We start from the raw sequence: 17,024 nt of genomic DNA, 5'->3' as shown, positions 1-17,024 counted from the left end.
ATGTGATCACTAGGTAATGAAAATACGGCCAGAGGCTTGCAGAAATCTAACTCTCTGTATTGTCCCAGAAGTTTAGAATTCGCTAATTCAGTGTTCAAAGCAACTTTTTAGAACATAACTACTATTAAAAATGAGAATCATCTGTATGTGTCTTCTCTCACAGGCAGGAGAGCGTAAGAACAGTCTGTGGATATCTTTAGCACATGGAGACTGGAACCTGGAACACATTACCCAAAAAAGCAAGTAGATCCTTTCTGGAGATGATTAGGAATGAAACAGAAACTGTGCTGTCTGTCACAGGTTAGGTGTGATGCTTACAGGAAGGAAATGTGGTAGTGGGTCTCTCCCTCCCTCCCTCTTTCTTCCCTGCTTTCTAGTTTTCTCTCCTTTTTTTCTTTCTTTGTGTTGAATCCTGGCTTCCTATTGTCAGCTCATCTGTGCTCAAATGTCTCACCTCTAAGCAATAGTATAGCAGCAGCAGTCAGGAGCATAGTCCCTAGAGTTCAACAAGCGTGGTTTACATGCTGGCTCTCCAATTTATTCACTGTGACTTGTTACATCGGGCATATTACCTAATCCTCCTAAGCATGTTTTTTGATTCGTAAGCTAGGAAAAATTAATAATAGGATCTACCTCACTGGGTAGTTGGAAGGATTAAATAAGAAAGTACACACTACCTGGCATATAGTCATTCTATAAATATTTGCTGCTATTATCCTTCTTACTTCATTCCTTCCTGTATCCTCTTCCTTCCTTTCTTCCTTCCTGTCTGACCTTTCTCCTTTTCTTCCTTCCTCTCAGTAGATAGTAGGGATACTAAGTCACTGAAAACATCATGTCCTCAAGGAGTTTATGGCCTAATTGAATTGGTAAGAGAACACATGGTAACTCACAATACCAGCCAACATATACTAAGGGTAGACAATCAGTGCAGAATAAAGCATAAGCAAAGTGCTGTAGAAGTCAAAATAGACACACCAGAAATGTGTGAGAACAAAAGAGATGCTAAGTCCATTGAGAGCAGCCTGCTTAGCCCTGCCTTTCTCTGGCATTGAGTGGGTATCCTCTAAGAGCCCTTGTCACTCTCAGTGGGTCAAGCACAAATCCTCCTGGCAGTCAGAAAGAATGCCACCTGTGCCAGTAATGGAAACAGCTTCAAATACAAAGGACTAGGCAGGTTAAGAATGTCAGGAGGAAGTCACAGGGTAGGTGACTAACTTTATATTTGAGTGGGACAGGAAGGACTAACATTCTTGTCAGGTGAGCCTAGATTTTAGACATAACAATAGTATGAAGTAGTTACAAGATTTAAGGTCTCCTACAATTGCCCCTATAGTGCTTCCCTGGTATCACCTCTTATGACTCTCTTGTCAGTGAGCTGATCAGATGTTTCCTATCTTACAAGTGACCAACTGAAGCAAGAGATTAAATGCTAGGAAGAAATAGAGAAAATGTCCTGGATGAGAGGAGAGGATTAGGATGCAGAAATGACTAGTCTGCTTAGTCTACTTTATGTGCATGGTGATGGCGAGCAGGGTGGGGCAATGGGACAATACTTTTCTTTGCTTTTTAAAAAATCATCTGTGGTGACTAGTGTAGCCCGTTTTCTCTCCTATCTGAATTTTCTTTTATTGTGAAATATTTCAAATATACAGAAAAGTTATGATAATTATATATGTAACACATATCCATATATTTGCTACCTGTATTTGTTAACATTTTGCCATATTTGCTTTAGGGGTCTCTTATTTTTAACACATAAAACATCACAGTTACAAGTTGAAGTGCTCCACTTTTGATGCTCTCCAGATCTATTATTCTTCCTTGTATGAGCTTTTCAAATAACAAACCATTCCAAAACTTAGTGGCTGAGAAAATAAGCCTTTATTCTTCATGATTCTATGGGTCATCTCAACAATTCCTCACCTGGGCTTATTTGTGAGTCTTCAGCCAGCTGAAGGTCAGGTAAGCAGTTCTGGTGATGTTGGCTAGACCCTCTCATATGTTTGAGCATTGGCTGGCTGCAGGCTGGAATAGATGACCTCAGCTGGGACAATTGGACTTTCCTTCACTGGGCCTTATCCCCCAGGATGCTAGCCCATAATTTTTCACATAATGGTAGTCAGGTTGAAAAAAAGAGAATTAACATCATTTTACCACATTCTATTGATTAAAGCAAATCTGAAAACCATCCAAGAATCAAGAGTTAGGGTAATAGACTTCACATTTTGATGAGAGGTGCTTACATGAGTCACTTTGCAAAGAGCACAGGATAGAGAAAAGAATTGAGAATATTTGTGTCATCCATGGGTCTTTCTCTCCTTAACAGTAATCATTATCTTGATGTTGTTGTTCGTTTTATGGGTTTATTCATAGTTTTAATGCATATCTATATAGTGTAACTATGAAATATATAAAGTATTATATCAAAAAAATTATTTTCTATATATCATTCAATAACTTCCTTTTATAAAATCCAATACCATGCTTTGGGGATTTAACCATACTGATAGACTTATAGCAACTTTATTAATCTTGGTTGTAGCATGTTATTTTTTAATACTCTGTATTATATGCATATAGCCCAAATTGTTTATTTATCCATTCTATTTATTGACAATGAGGTGGCTTCCACCTTTGTATCATTTGGTCCCATGCTGCAATAGCCACATTCTTATACATGTATTACTGTGCACATTTGTTCAAACTTCTCTAGAGTGTATGACTGGGTTTTCTGGATTGTGGAATATGGACATCTTCAAATTTAATAGATATGTTCTAAATGTAGCCCCAAAGTGAGTATACCAGACTTCCCTTCTACAGTATATCATTATTGCTTTGCATTTCCTTGGGTTCTGATGATGTCAAGCAGCTTATGTATAGTTTTGTTCTTTTTTTTCCCAGTATTATCTGAACCCAGCCCTTTTTATTTTTTATTTTGAGACAGGTTCTTGTTGCTTAAGGCCTCACTAAGTTACTGAGGCTGGCTTTGAACTTGTGATCCTCCTGCTCCAGCCTTTTGACACTTATCAAAGAACAAAGTGGGAGAACAGGTGTGCACCACCACACCCAGCTAGCATAACATTTGTTTATAGGCCATTAAGATTTCCTTATTTGTGAGCTTCCTGTGTAAATTCTTGGTCCATTTTTTTCCTTAAATTGTTTGTGTTTCATATGGGTTGTGCAGATTTTTTTCTGTATTCTGAATATTAAAGTTTTACTAGTTTTTCTTGCAATTTTTTTCACAGTTTATGGTTTATTTTTCTTTTTTTAAATTAGACTTTTTAATTGATATTTTGAGGTGTTTTATTTGTTTATTATTTTTTGACTATATTGTGGTGGGATCAAACCCAGGGTCTCACATATGCAAGACAAACTATCACTGAACTATCCTCTAAATCCATCTTTTCACTTTTTCTTATATTTTATTTTTACAGAGGTTTGAGATTTTAATGTAATATAATTTACTACTCTTTTCCTTTATAGTTTGAACTTTTTGTATCTCATTTCAGATATCCTTTCTTACTCTCAGGATCATAGCTATATACTATATACTCATCTGTTTTCTCCTAAGAATTTTAATGTTTTTCTTTTTATTATTTAGGACTTAATCCATCTGGTATTCACTTTTGTGTATTGTGAAGTAGCTCCCATTTTACCTGGATATAGAAACCGGGAGAAAACAATAAGACATTATAGCTAAAAATTTTCTGGAACCAATGAACATGAATCTTCAAATAAAGGAGGTAAGTTGAGATCTGAGCAGGAAAGGAAAAGTAAAGCTACACATAGATCCTTTATGATAAAACTACAAAAAAATCTAAAGCAAAAAATTCTTTAAAGTCTCTAAAATTCTTTACTAGATCAAAGAAAGAGATTTGAATGACAGTTCCAAAGACTACAGGTGTCTCAAAAGTAACAATTTCTTCTCAACAGACACAGAAAAAGGTCAGTGCTAAGGGAGAATAACTGTCAACCGAACATATTTTTACCCAGTTGAAGAGTCTCTTGATTCCTACCCATCAACTCATTAACTATGACCTTGGACAAATTATTTAACTGTTTGAATCTTAGTTTACTTTTCTATAAAGTATGATTAATGTTCTTTTCGCTCTCTACTTCATAGAATCACACAAGGAAAACATGTGAGAATGTTTTACAAAATATAAATATATTACAAAAATATAAGATTGAATTTGATTCTTGAGAATGACATTGTAGTTGAGTACTAAAATATTCATATTTTGGTGGGGGAGGTTAAAACAGGGCATGGAGAATAAATGTATGGATGGAGGAAGGAATAATATTATAAATTAAATTAATATTCATTGAGTATCTGTTGTGTGCCATGCTAGAAACACTGTGTGATGATGAATGCAGCAGATACTAAAAACATTGACAGATATTATCCCATCCTCTGTTTAGTAGGAGAGATATATATTAAATCAATAAAAAAGATAGTAAGTGGTTATAAATTATGATGGGTCCTATTTGAAAATAACAAGTGAATATAACTGATATAAAAATAAAATATTTAGGAGGAATGACATTTAATCTAAGACCTGAAAAATTGGTAGTAACTAGCCAAATAGTATAGGAAGATGCTTTCCCAGGCTGAGAAAACAAAATAAAACAAAAACAAAAAACAAAACCAAAACCAATAACAGCCATAGGATGTACATGAATGAGTGGGAGAAGCTGAAGATCCATATTTTTGGCTAGAAAACTAAAATAGAGACCCAAGGAAAGTGCCAAGAGGAATCAGCAGGGGAAACCTTGAAAGCTATCCCCTAAAGTTGTTTATGAACTCCTGTGCTCACTCCAGAAGTGTGCCAGGGTGGTCTGATCCTAAACCCTGACAAAGACTTTGAGAATTAAACTATGGGACAGACCATCACCCAGGCTGCCTACTCCACTGAGTGGCACTTAGGTGAGAAAAATTCATGTAGCACTGCAAGTCTTTGAAAATGGAACTAACATTGAAACAATAATCCCCCAAAGGGTGATCTGCATGTGTGGCCTGACATAAACTAAGTTGATTGCCTATTAGTAGAAAAAGATCAATATTCTCCATAGCATTGAAACAAAATTACTACAGTCTGATAATATGATAGTAAAAGTGTCCTAGATATAATCTAATGCTGTTTTAGTCAGCTTTCGTTGCTGTGACTAAAAGACCTGATAAGAACAATTATGGAGGAAAAGTTTATTTTGGGGCTCACAGTTTCAGAGATCTCAGTCCATAGATGACCATCTCCATTCCTCAGGGGCCAAGGTGAGGTAGAACATCATGGTGGAAAGGTGTGGTGGAGGAAGTGTCTCAAGACATCACACCAGGAAGCAGAGAGAGAGAAAGAAAGAAACTCAACAAGGACAACATATATACCCCAAAGGCACACCCCCAATAATCCACCTCCTCCAGCCACACCCTACTTGCTTTAGATTACCACTCAATTCAATCCCTATCAGAAGATTAATTCACTGACTGGGTTAAGGCTCTCATAACCCAATCATTTCCCCTCTAAACCTTATTGTTTTGTCTCACATATGAGCTTTAGGGGGACACCTCATATCTAAACCATAACACTTGCATACAAAGAACCAGAAAAATCTCAACTCAAAAAAAAAACAAAAACAAAACAAAACAAAAAAACAATAGATGCCAATTCTCAGACGACAGAGATGTTGGAATTATACAATCAAGGATTTAAAACAGATACTACAAAAATATTTATTTAAGTACAAATACATTTGAAATGAGTAAAAATAAATATGAATAAAAAGACCTAATGAAAATATTAGAGCTAAAAAACAGAATTCCTGAAATAAAAAAATTTTAAAAAACTCCATAATCTGTAACTGATGTGACACAGCAATCTGTATACGGGGTAAAAATGGGAGTTCATAACCCACTTGAATCAATCTGTGAAATATGGTATATTAAGAACTATGTAATGTTTTGAACAACCAACAATAAAATAATTAAAAAAAAAAACTCCATAAGATCAGAAGCAGAATTAAGATGGTAAAAGAGTCAGTGGTCAATGAACTTGAAGATGGATCTATAGAAATTTTCCATGCTGAACAGCATAGAGAAAAAAGATTGGGGGGGGGGGAATGATTTAAGCCTCAGGTTTCTGTGGGACAATACCAAAAAGTCTAAATTCATGTCACTTAGAGACCTAAAAGGACAGAAAACATGGTGCTAAAATCCTTTTGAAGAAATACTGGTTGAAAACTTCCCAATTTAGTGAATGATATAAACCTATAGAGTTAAGCTTAGCAGATCCTAAACAAGACAACCTCAGTGACAGATACACCTATAAACAATATATCAAATTGTTGAAAGCTAAAGACAAAAAAAAAAAAATCTCAAGCACAGCAAGAGAAAACCAATGAATTGCTTATAGGAGAACACCAATTTGAATGAGCACAGGTTTCTCATCAGAAACAATGGAAGCCAGAGGGAAAAAAACAACATTTTTAAAATGCTAAAGACTGTCAGCTAGGATTGTATACTCAATGGAAATATCCTGCAGGAATGAAGAGACTCTAGTGTACTCAAGGAAACTAAAGAAGTCAGTACCAAAGGACTATTAGGTCACTACTGCTGCTTCTTCATCTTAGAAAAATTCAAATGAGCATCTTTCTCAGGTACTCCATTACCTCAACATTCATCAAATCCTCCTCAGTATCTTTTACATCTATTTCTTTCCCTTCTGCTACTGCTTCCTAATCAAGGCCCTAATTTCTTGCTTATATACCTTTCTCCCAATTGGTCTTTCCAACTCCAGTTTTGCCTCTTCTCCTTTCTTAATCTCACTTTAATTATCAAAAATTTAAATTTATGTTGTGTTCTTACGTTAAACATGTCAATTATTCCTTTATTGCTTCTAAAATGAAGTGAGCTTTTTACAAAGTCTTTTCTAATCTATTTCCTGCTTAGTTCCCTGGCCTTATTTCTTGCCATTCTCCAACCTCTCTTCCCAAACTATATTCAGTACATCAGCGTAGTAAATATTTTAGGCTTTGAGGTCCCAATGTTCTCATTACTACTGCCCAGTTCTGCAGCTTAGTGCAAAAACAGCTGTAGACAATGTTGAAAATGGACAGGTGGAACCGTGTTCAAATAAAACTTTAATTACAAAAGTAGGTGGCTGGCTAGATTTAATTCAAAGTTTATTATTTGGTGACCTGTGCTTTAGACAACTGACCTAACTACAAACATACAAACATGGCCTCTTTCCTCATCTCTTGAGTACTGCACTATCTACTCTGCAGTGCCTGCCTCATTTTATCTGGCTACCTTCAATTCGTGACCAGGTCTCAGTTTGGATGCTGAATCTTCAATGGCTTTTTCCCTGTGCTCCCTACTGGTCTATCATCAATGTTGTCCTTACCACACTAATGTATTTACCTATTTTACTTGTCTGTCTCTCCACGCCCCCACCCCCATTTGTGAGCTTTCGGAGGGCAGAAATTGTCATAGTCGTACTTTAATCCCTACTGCCTAGCAGAAGCTGTGATCTGTTTTTGAGTGACCCATCCCTTTCCTTCACTCTGGCTTCTTCTCCCAAGGAAGTAGAGGTCCATATTAAGGACCAATTGCTGTGTCTCTTCTTGGGTAGCACCCATCTCATCCATCAAGCAACAGAGCTCAGCTCAGCTCTGACCCCACTTCCGGCAAGCACTCTCAGCCACCAACTTTAAAAATAAGCCCCAAGGGGGAAATTGCTATATCTTTTTCCAAATGCTGTTGTGAATGCCAAAAGTGGTGGACACTGAACCGCTGTGGTTAAGGGTGGAGCAACCACCATTCAGCCAAGCATCCTGGGGACTCTCCCTCCTGTTTGGCATCTTCCCTTTCCAGCCCATCACCAATCAAGGGTACAAGGGACAACTTTCTTGGCCAAGCCATTAGGTAATCAAGCAGCTGAAGGATCAGCTATGCATCCTTTTCTGATCTAGTGCTGAACCTCAGCTGAAGCCCTAGACCCTTCCCTCAGGACATTACAATCTAGTTGAAAAAAGCAAGACAGGCACATGTGAACTATTTAGAGTTAATAAAATTGTAGTTTATTCAGATACTCTTTCTCTTATTTAAGGGTCTATTCAGAGCCAGGCACTGTACAGGATGCTGAGTTACATAGATTAAAAAGAGGGTCCTTTCATTCAAGGGACTGTGTCTACTCAAGTTATACCAAATTAGGAATATTATAAATGAAAAAAAAAGGTTTAGAGTCTGATGAAGCTGTTAAAGGCTAGAGTTTTCACAGAGCAGGAGGCTTGAACTGCCTCGTATGGAACAGAGATGAATGGAAGGAGAAAAAGATTTCAGTTATAAGATGACATGACTGGAGGTGTGAAGGGTGGAGAGCTGAGTAGTGGGAGATAGGCTGGAGAGATAAGGAAAAATCATACTATGGAAGACGTTGAGGATCCAGAATTTAACTCCAAGAGGAAGGATGATAATATCTTTTCTCTTTTTTTCAAGTTTAGCTATAATTCACAAAAATAAAACTTATAATTTTAAAGAGTTCAATGGTTTTTAATATATCCACAAACTTATGTAACCATCACCACAATTTAATTCCAGCACAAATAACATACTTCTGAATATTGCTGACCAGGGAATTCATATTATAAAGTTGTATTTCAAGCAGATTACCTTAAGTGACAAGAACTGGAATGATTATGGGGACAAAGAATTGGACATGGAGGCAAGCTAACTGTCTCAGAGGCTTGAAGACCTGGACCAGAATGGGTTACAGTGCCATCTGCTTTCTATCATCCTCCCCTCCATCCACGACAGTGGAATTTATAGTGGAATAACTTATTGAGATAATAATCTGTATCTTTTCTCCTTGATTTTCCCTCCCCCATTTGGAGAACATGGCCAGATATTTGTGTTCTCTAGCCTAAGCAGAACTGGAAGCTTGGCTAAAACCAAGTCACCTGTGGACAGTCCTGACTTCTGTTTTAGGAATTCTGAACTAAACACTGGAATTATACTGGGGGATAGGAGAAAAGGGATGATGTGAGAGCAGTAGGAACTGAAGCTGAGAGAGCAGATGACGGGGCAGAGGGAGACTTGCCCACGCTTTGAAGAACCAGTACTTTCTGATTTGGAGAGTAACAGAGACCTCAGAAGGAGTGATAGCATGCTACCCCTCAGAAGCTTGAACCTAGACCCCAGAACTCTAGCCTCTAAACCTTAAATAGAACTTTTGCATCCACATAAGGCAGAGAATTCTTCTTATAGTCCCAAACAAGCGCAGGCATTGGAGAGTGCACATATTAATTCTAAGTGGACTGAAGATCAGAAGAGGCTCTCCTAAGAATGAAACCTGGAGGGTTTTGCCCTGTCCTAGGGGGTGAGGAGCCCCAATAATGATGCAATTACATTAAACCTCCAGCTGGGCAAAAGGGGCATAATGTTACATTTAAATAAGTTGAACTATTAAGTGTTTCTTGAGAGGTCACTGAACATTAATGGTTAGTAGATGAATTCTGGCTCCTGATGGCCTATAATTGAGCCTTGACTCTACTATTTCTTAGCTGTAGGTCCTTGGGCATGTTATTTAATCTGTCTGTACCTGAGTTTTCTCCAAATGGAAATAATGAGAATCAACTATCTCCTAGTGTTGTTCCAAGGATTAAATTAATGAGCATGTGTAGAAAAACAAAACAAAACAAACACAACACTGCCATCACAAAAGGGCTATATAAATGCTTGCTTATTATTATTATTAATTAGTGAGGGGGAAATAATTCATTAAATTGGGGTGTTAGAGTATCATTCTAAAAAGTAGGACAATTATTGGATGGAAATAAGGGTGAGAAAAGGTATAAGGAGGAATGAAGAAGAAAAAGTAGAATAAAAGGGGGAATATTAAGGATGAAAAACTTTAAAAATTGTTTTTATTGACAAAATTTTTTACATTTATGGTGTACAACATGATGGTTTGATATATGCATACATGTGGAAAGACTAAATCAAGCTAATTTACTTATCTGTTACTTCACATATTCTCCTTTTTTGTGATGAGAACATTTAAAATCTACTTTCTAAGCAAATTTCAAGTATACAATGCTTTCTTTTTTTTTTTAAACTGTGTCACGGACTTGTGCATGCTAGGTATGAGCTATACCATTGAGCTTCATCCCAAGCCCCAAAATGCATTTTTATTAATTATAATCATCAGATCTCCTGATCTTATTACTTCTAACTCAAAATTTGTCTCCTTTCTTCAACATCTCCCTAATCCTTCCTTCACCTTTAGACCCTGAAAACCACCATTTTGCTAATTCTATGAATGCAAAATGTTTTTAGATTATATATGTAAATGGGATCTTGCAGTATTTGTCTTTCTAATTTACTTCACTTTTATGATGCCTTCCAGGCTCACACGCAAAATACAGGAATATCTTCTTTCTTAGATACATACATACACACACACACACACACACACACATATCTCAGTGTATGTGTGTATATATGCATATATATCTATATCCATATCATATTTTTATATCCATGTATCATAGATGGACACTTAGGTTGATTCCATATTTCAGCTATTGTGAAAAATGCTACAATGAACATAAGAGTATAGATCTCTTCACAATACTGATATTATTTGGATCTATACCCAGAAACAGAATTGTTTGTCATATGATAGTTCTATTTTTTTTTAGGAACCTCCATCTTATTTCCCATATGGCTTTAATAATTAACATTTCCACCCACTATGTGCAAGGGTTGTCTTTTCTCTGCATCTACATCAGCACTTGTTTTTTTTGTCTTTCTGATAATAGCCATTTTATTTTTTTATTATTTATTTTTATTGGTTTTATTTTTTTAAATACATGACAGTGGAATGCATCACAATTCTTATTACACATATAGAACAATTTCTCATACTCTGTATATAAAGTATGTTCACACCAATTCATGTCTTCACACATGTACTTTGGATAATGATGTCCATCACATTCCTCCATCATTGCTAGCCCCTTGCCCCATTCCTTTTCCTCCCCCCACTCTGCCCTATCTAGACTTCGTCAATTCCTCCCATGCTCCTTCTCCCTACCCAAATATGAATCAGTCACCTTATTTGATAATAGCCATTTTAAAAGGTGTGAGGTAACATCTTATTGTGGTTTTTAATTTGCATTTCTCTAATTATTAATGATGTTGAGCATTTTAAAATATACTTGTTGATCATTTGTATGTCTTTTTTTTTTTTGAGAAATGTCTCTTCAGTTACTTGGCCCATTTTAAAATCAGATTATTTGTTTTCTTGCTATGGACTTGAATTCCTTATGTTTCAGGGTTACTAACCTACCCTTGTCAGATAGATGGTTTCCATATATGTTCTCTTGTTCTTTAGGTTGCATCTTCACTCTGTAGAATGTTTCCTATGCTATACATAAGCTTTATAATTTGATATGATCAGATTTGTCTATTTTTGCTTTTGTCATTTTTGCTGTGGGGTCATAGCCAAACAAATCTTTGCCAGAACCAATTTTAAGAAGTTCTCCACCACCACCACCAACATCAAAAAAAAAAAAAAAAAAAAGCTTTTGCCTTGCTTTCTTCTATTATTTTTACTTTCAGGTCTTACATTTATGTAAGTCTCTAATCTGTTTTCAGTTGATGTTTGAATATTAGGTGGGGTAAGGGTCCAATTTCATTCTTTCACATATGAACATCCCGTTTTCCCAACACCCTTTATTAAAAAGACTGCCCTTTCCCTGTTGTATGTTCATAGCAACTCTGTTGAAAAACAATTCATAATAGACATGTGGATTTATTTCTGGGCTATTGTATTCCATTGATTTTTAAGTCTACGTGTGTGTGTGTGTGTGTGTGTATGTGTGTATGTGTATTTGCACATGTAAATGTTAATACCATGCTGTTTTGATTACTATGACTTTATATTAGATTTTGTGATCAAGAATTATGATACCTCCAGCTTTGTTCTTTTTGCTCAAAATGGCTTTGGCTATTTAGGATTTGTATAGTTCCAAATGAATTTTAGAATTCTTTCTTATCTGTAGAAAATGCCATTGGAATTCAATAGGGATTGGATTGAAATTGTTGGATCTGTGGATCACTTTGGGTAGTGCAAACATTTTAATGATATTCTTACAATTCATAAACACAGGATATCTTCCATTTATTTGTGTTCTTCAGGTTCTTTTCAATGTTTTATAGTTTTTAGTATTCAGATCTTTCAATTATTTGGATAAATTTATTCCTAAATATTTAATTGTTATGCTATTATTAGTGGGATTATTTTCTTTATTACTTTTATTGGATAGTTCATAATGAGTAAATAGAAATGTTATTGATTTTTATTATTGATTTTGTACCCTACAACTTTACTGAATTCATTTGTTCTAATAATTTTTTGATAGAATCGTTAAGGTTTTCCTATATAAGAACATGTCATCTGCAAACAGAGAAAATTTAAGGTAAATATCATTTGGACATAAAAGAAGAAAAGAGTAGATATAAAAAGGGAAGTAAAAACATAAATGATGATAAATAGGGATCAAAATAGATTTTAGGAAATAGGCAGACAGATGGAGAGAGAGATAGTAAAAAGAGATTGAGAATTAGATCACATAATGAAAACATTATAGAGATAGAAATATAATGACAAATTAATAGAATTATGTGAGAGGGATCAACTAAAAGAGATAGATGATAAACTCAGAATGAAATATAAAAAATTGGCATTAGATCCTAAATTGGAAAAAAGTGTAAAGGAAAGACAAAAGATAGTGAGGTGATGAGAACTAGGTCAGGAGGGATGATATTATGATTTGGATCTGAAATGTCCTACAGAAGTTCCCATCTTGGAGGCTTGGTCCCCAAAGACAGTAGTGTTTAGAGGCAGAGCCTTTGGAGGCTGATTGGATCATGAGGACTTAACCTCATCAGTGGAATAATTTATTGATGGATCCATAATTCAGTGGCCAATTGGGAAGTAGTATAAACTTAGGAGGAGCTTAGTTGGAGGAAGTAGGTACCTGGGGGCATGCCCTGGAAGGCTATATCTTGTCCCCAATTCCTTTCTCTCTGTCTTTCTCTCTCTTTTTGTCTCTTCTCTCCCCCTCTCTCCTTCCTGGCTGTGGTAAACTGAGCAGGTTTTCTCCCACCGTGCGCTCCCTGCCATTATGTTCTGCTTTGTCACAGGGTTAAAAGCGATGGAGCCCGCAGACCACATGCTAAAACCTCTGAAACCGTAAGCCAAAATAAATCTTTTCCTCCTTCAAGTTGATTTCCTAAGGCATAGTCGATTTTCTCCATCACTGCAATGGAAAACTAACTAACATGGAATAAATGGGTTTTAGTCTTGGTTGGGGTGAAAGGGGGTGTGGGGACTGCTACACTAGCCCTGCCCCTTCTCTCTTTCCAGACTATTTCCCACACCTCAACTCTGTCTTCTCTGATCTCCAGACCAAGTTTCTCTCTTCCTCTGCTTAGGAACTCCCTGTTCTCTGTTCCAACAGTTTTGAAATCTATTTTCTTCTGTCTGGTTTTCTAATTGTTTTGTGTGTGAAATTCTTGTCTCCATTTCAGAAGACTCTGTCCCTGGTGAAAGTGGGTCTATTACTCTATTCTTAGTATCGCACCCAGTGCAGAACTAAGAATACGTGTTGAAAAACATATGGCATAGAAACTGGACTAGCAGGAACACTCCAATCTCCAACTACTATTGTCACCACCCAGTAGGACACCACCAGTCACTCCTAGGGTTGTCATTTCCAAAAGTATAACTTAGAGGGAACTTGTCCAACTTGCTTTGGCACAAAATATATATATATATATATATAGGGCTGGGGATGTGGCTCAAGCGGTAGCATGCTCGCCTGGCATGCGTGCGGCCCGGGTTCGATCCTCAGCTCCACATACAAACAAAGATGTTGTGTCCGCCGAAAACTAAAAAAATAAAATAAAATATTAAAAAAAATATATATATATATGCAATATCTGGTGATCCCTCCCACTCTGTGCTTCTTTGGGGTCCAGACCCTCCTAATTATGCATTTTTCTATAAATAATTGATCTCCCCTGAAAAATTATGAACTCCCAGAGGGCCGAGACTATGTGGGTAGAGTTGTGAAAATGCTGTAGAATGAACAGGAGTTTGTATTCTGTATTCATCATTACCAACCATCTGAAAACTTCTACCATCTTGTAGTTGATGTGCATGGTCTTAAGGACAAAAGTTGTGTGGTAGGGAGACTGGAGATTTTATTATAAGAAAAAAGACATAGAATTTCCATTACACAGATCCTGATTATAGGACAAGGGCCTTGTTAGGATACAGAGAGACTTCTGGTCATCTCAGCCAAATGAAACTCCCCCAGACTGATCTAAACCAGTTCTTTTCCTCCTAGACAAGAGGAAGGAAAAGCCCCATTCTTAACCACAGAGAAATAAAATTCTTCCTCACTAATTATATACAATTTACAGCAGAGTGTTTCATTTGGTGCCCAAGAACCTGTAATAGCTGGAATTACCCTTGTTCCTCTTCCTCTTTGAAGGGCCAGAGTTGAGAAGTGCTCTGTGATTATGTGTCAGGGGGTGACATCTCCATGCCAAACTTGCCTAGCTCTGGTTTTGTGTTGTAAACATGAGTGTGTATGTGTATCTGCTTCCAGAACCAAAACGTTCCCATCTCTTTTGCAACTCACAAGTAATGAATATAAATGGTTTTGTCATTTCACCAACCTTCTGTTGTTGTTATTGTTTTGTTTTTGAAGAAATGAAGGAGGGAGAGAAAAAAGAAAGAAAGAAAAAATGAAAAACTATGTTCCCCATCCTACAACTTCAGATGTGAATTTAAAACTTCAGTGTGAACAAATCAGAACAAAAAAAAAAAATGAAGTGGGTTGTACTGTGATGTACTGATGGTTCTCAAAAGCCAGGAGATAAAAACTTGAAATAACAGACTCCCTAGATTCTGAAGGTGAATAAGGCCACATGGATATATCTAGGGCTTCACAGTAGAAACGCTGGGCAAGTAGTACAGAATATGGAATATTAGGAACCCTAAGTCTGGGATTACAAACTATTTCTATAAAGGGCCAAATAGGGCCAAATATTTAAGTTTTGTGATCCCTATCATTTCCATTACTGCCACTCAACGCTGCCATTATATAGCAAAAGCAGACGTAGACAATTTGTAAACAAACAGACTTGACTATGTTCCAATAAGACTTTATTTACAAAATTAGAAAGTTGGATTTGGCTGGCAGGCCAGAGTTTACTGACCCCTACTATGAGTGGTGTAACATAATGAGGACCTAGTTTTGAAAAATCTTGAGACTTTTTGAGTAAGTGCAAAATAAAGGATGGAGAATAAAGAGAAGAAGGAGATGAAGAAGGAGTATAGTTATTTTCAGAGTAAGGACAACTTGGAACATCTGGGTCTACGGCCCCAGTTCACAAGGAATAAGAATCCTGTTTGGGTAACTCAAGCATGAATTTAGGACACCTCAAGAGGGATCTTAATTATTCAGAAGAAAAGTAGTTGTGATCAAGAACTAAATGAGTAAAATTTTTGTCCTAATACAAAAAAGAACTGCTACCTATATTAGTTTTCTATTTTGTGTAACAAATTAAGCCAAAACTCAGTGACTTAAAACAAAAATAAATGTTTTTTTATCTTTAATAGCTGTGGGTCAGGAAGAATGACTTGGTCAGGAGTCCTGGCTTGGACCTGGAGGATCTGTGTCACCTAACTGACAAGTTGTTGGTGGCTACTGGTGCCTCTCCACGTGGGCATCTGCACAAGCTGCTTCATTGTCTCCATAACATGGCAGCTGGCTTCCTCCAGAGAATAATCCTCAATAGCAAGGTAGAAGTTTCAGCACCCTCCATGAACTTCCCTTGGAAGTCATACATCATCATTTTCACCATATTCTACTGGTCACAAACTCCAGCCCTGAATCTGAATGGGGGATGGGGTAGCCATAGTATAAAGCTGGCCGCCTACTACCATAATAACAAAAAGAGGTAAAGGTGTGGCTCAGAGGATAGCTGCTTATCACTCTGATGATAAAGAGTGTTAAAATATGTAATTCTTGTTTCAAAACTATATTAGTATGGCCTGAGAAATGTGATAGACAAATTTTGGCTGGCTGAGCACAGTGTCATATGCCTAAATCCCAGTAACTCAGGAGGTTGAGGCAGGAGGATCCCAAATTCAAGGGCAACCAGAGCAATTTAGTGAGACCCTTAGCAATTTAGCAAGACCCTGTCTCAAAATAAAAAATAAAAAGGGTTGGGTAGGTATAACTCAGTGGTAAAGCACCCTTCAGTCCTCAGTACTCACAAAAAAACAAATGATCAAACAAACAAAAAAAGAATGCATTTGGTTGAACATTCAACTTAAAATTGCTTAAACAGTAGTACTTATTTCACTTAAGAGTCTTAGCTAGAGCTGGGGTTGTGGCTCAGTGGTAGGGCGCTACCTAGCACTTGGGAAGCCCTGGGTTCAATTTTAAAACATTTTATCATCTCCAAAAGATTCTTCATAACCATTTGCAGTAACTGCCCCTTCTTACTTCAAGTCATCAGCTAACCCTTATCTACTTTCTGTCTCCATTGATTTGTCTTTTAGGGATATTTCATGTAAATAGAATCATATAACATGATTTTGGGAAGTGATATGGCTTCTTTCCTTTAGCATAATATTTTTTGAACTATTTTCATAATAAAAGATGTATTCGAACTTTGTAACAGTTTATTGCCAAATAATATTCTATCATAAGAATATTCAATGTTCTGTTTACCCATTTACCAGTTAATGGACATATTATTGTTTCTACTTTTGGGTCACTCTCACTGATGCTGCTATGAACACCTCAGACACAAGTGTTTGTGTGGACATTTATCTTAATTTCTGTTAGGTAGATATAAGAGTGATATTTCTGGGACATATGGTAAATTTATCTTTAACTTTTTAAAGAAACCATTAAAAAACTAAAGTATTTTTCAAGGC

At 36.5% G+C, this 17,024-nt stretch overlaps 1 protein-coding gene across 4 annotated transcripts in view; it reads left to right on the top strand.

Annotated features, from left to right (window-relative positions):
- The window catches only part of FERRY3 (FERRY endosomal RAB5 effector complex subunit 3), a 54,064-nt gene extending 40,236 nt beyond the window's left edge, over nt 1-13,828 (top strand). The window contains exons 15-20 of one of the 4 annotated variants that reach the window (XM_081309813.1): nt 168-300; nt 805-869; nt 1,773-1,965; nt 3,605-3,746; nt 12,424-12,480; nt 13,159-13,828. The gene's annotated coding sequence lies outside the window, so the exon portion shown is untranslated. Of the gene's footprint in view, nt 1-167; nt 1,966-3,604; nt 3,747-12,423; nt 12,481-13,158 lie in introns of all 4 variants that reach the window. The other 3 variants (XM_081309812.1, XM_081309811.1, XM_081309810.1) reach the window with 3 other exon arrangements.
- Nucleotides 13,829-17,024: the final 3,196 nt, after the last annotated feature.

This window comes from Spermophilus citellus, assembly GCF_964194105.1.
Source record: "Spermophilus citellus genome assembly, chromosome: 10".
NCBI classification, from domain to species: Eukaryota; Metazoa; Chordata; class Mammalia; order Rodentia; family Sciuridae; genus Spermophilus; species Spermophilus citellus.
This window is presented reverse-complemented; position numbering and strand designations above follow the sequence as displayed.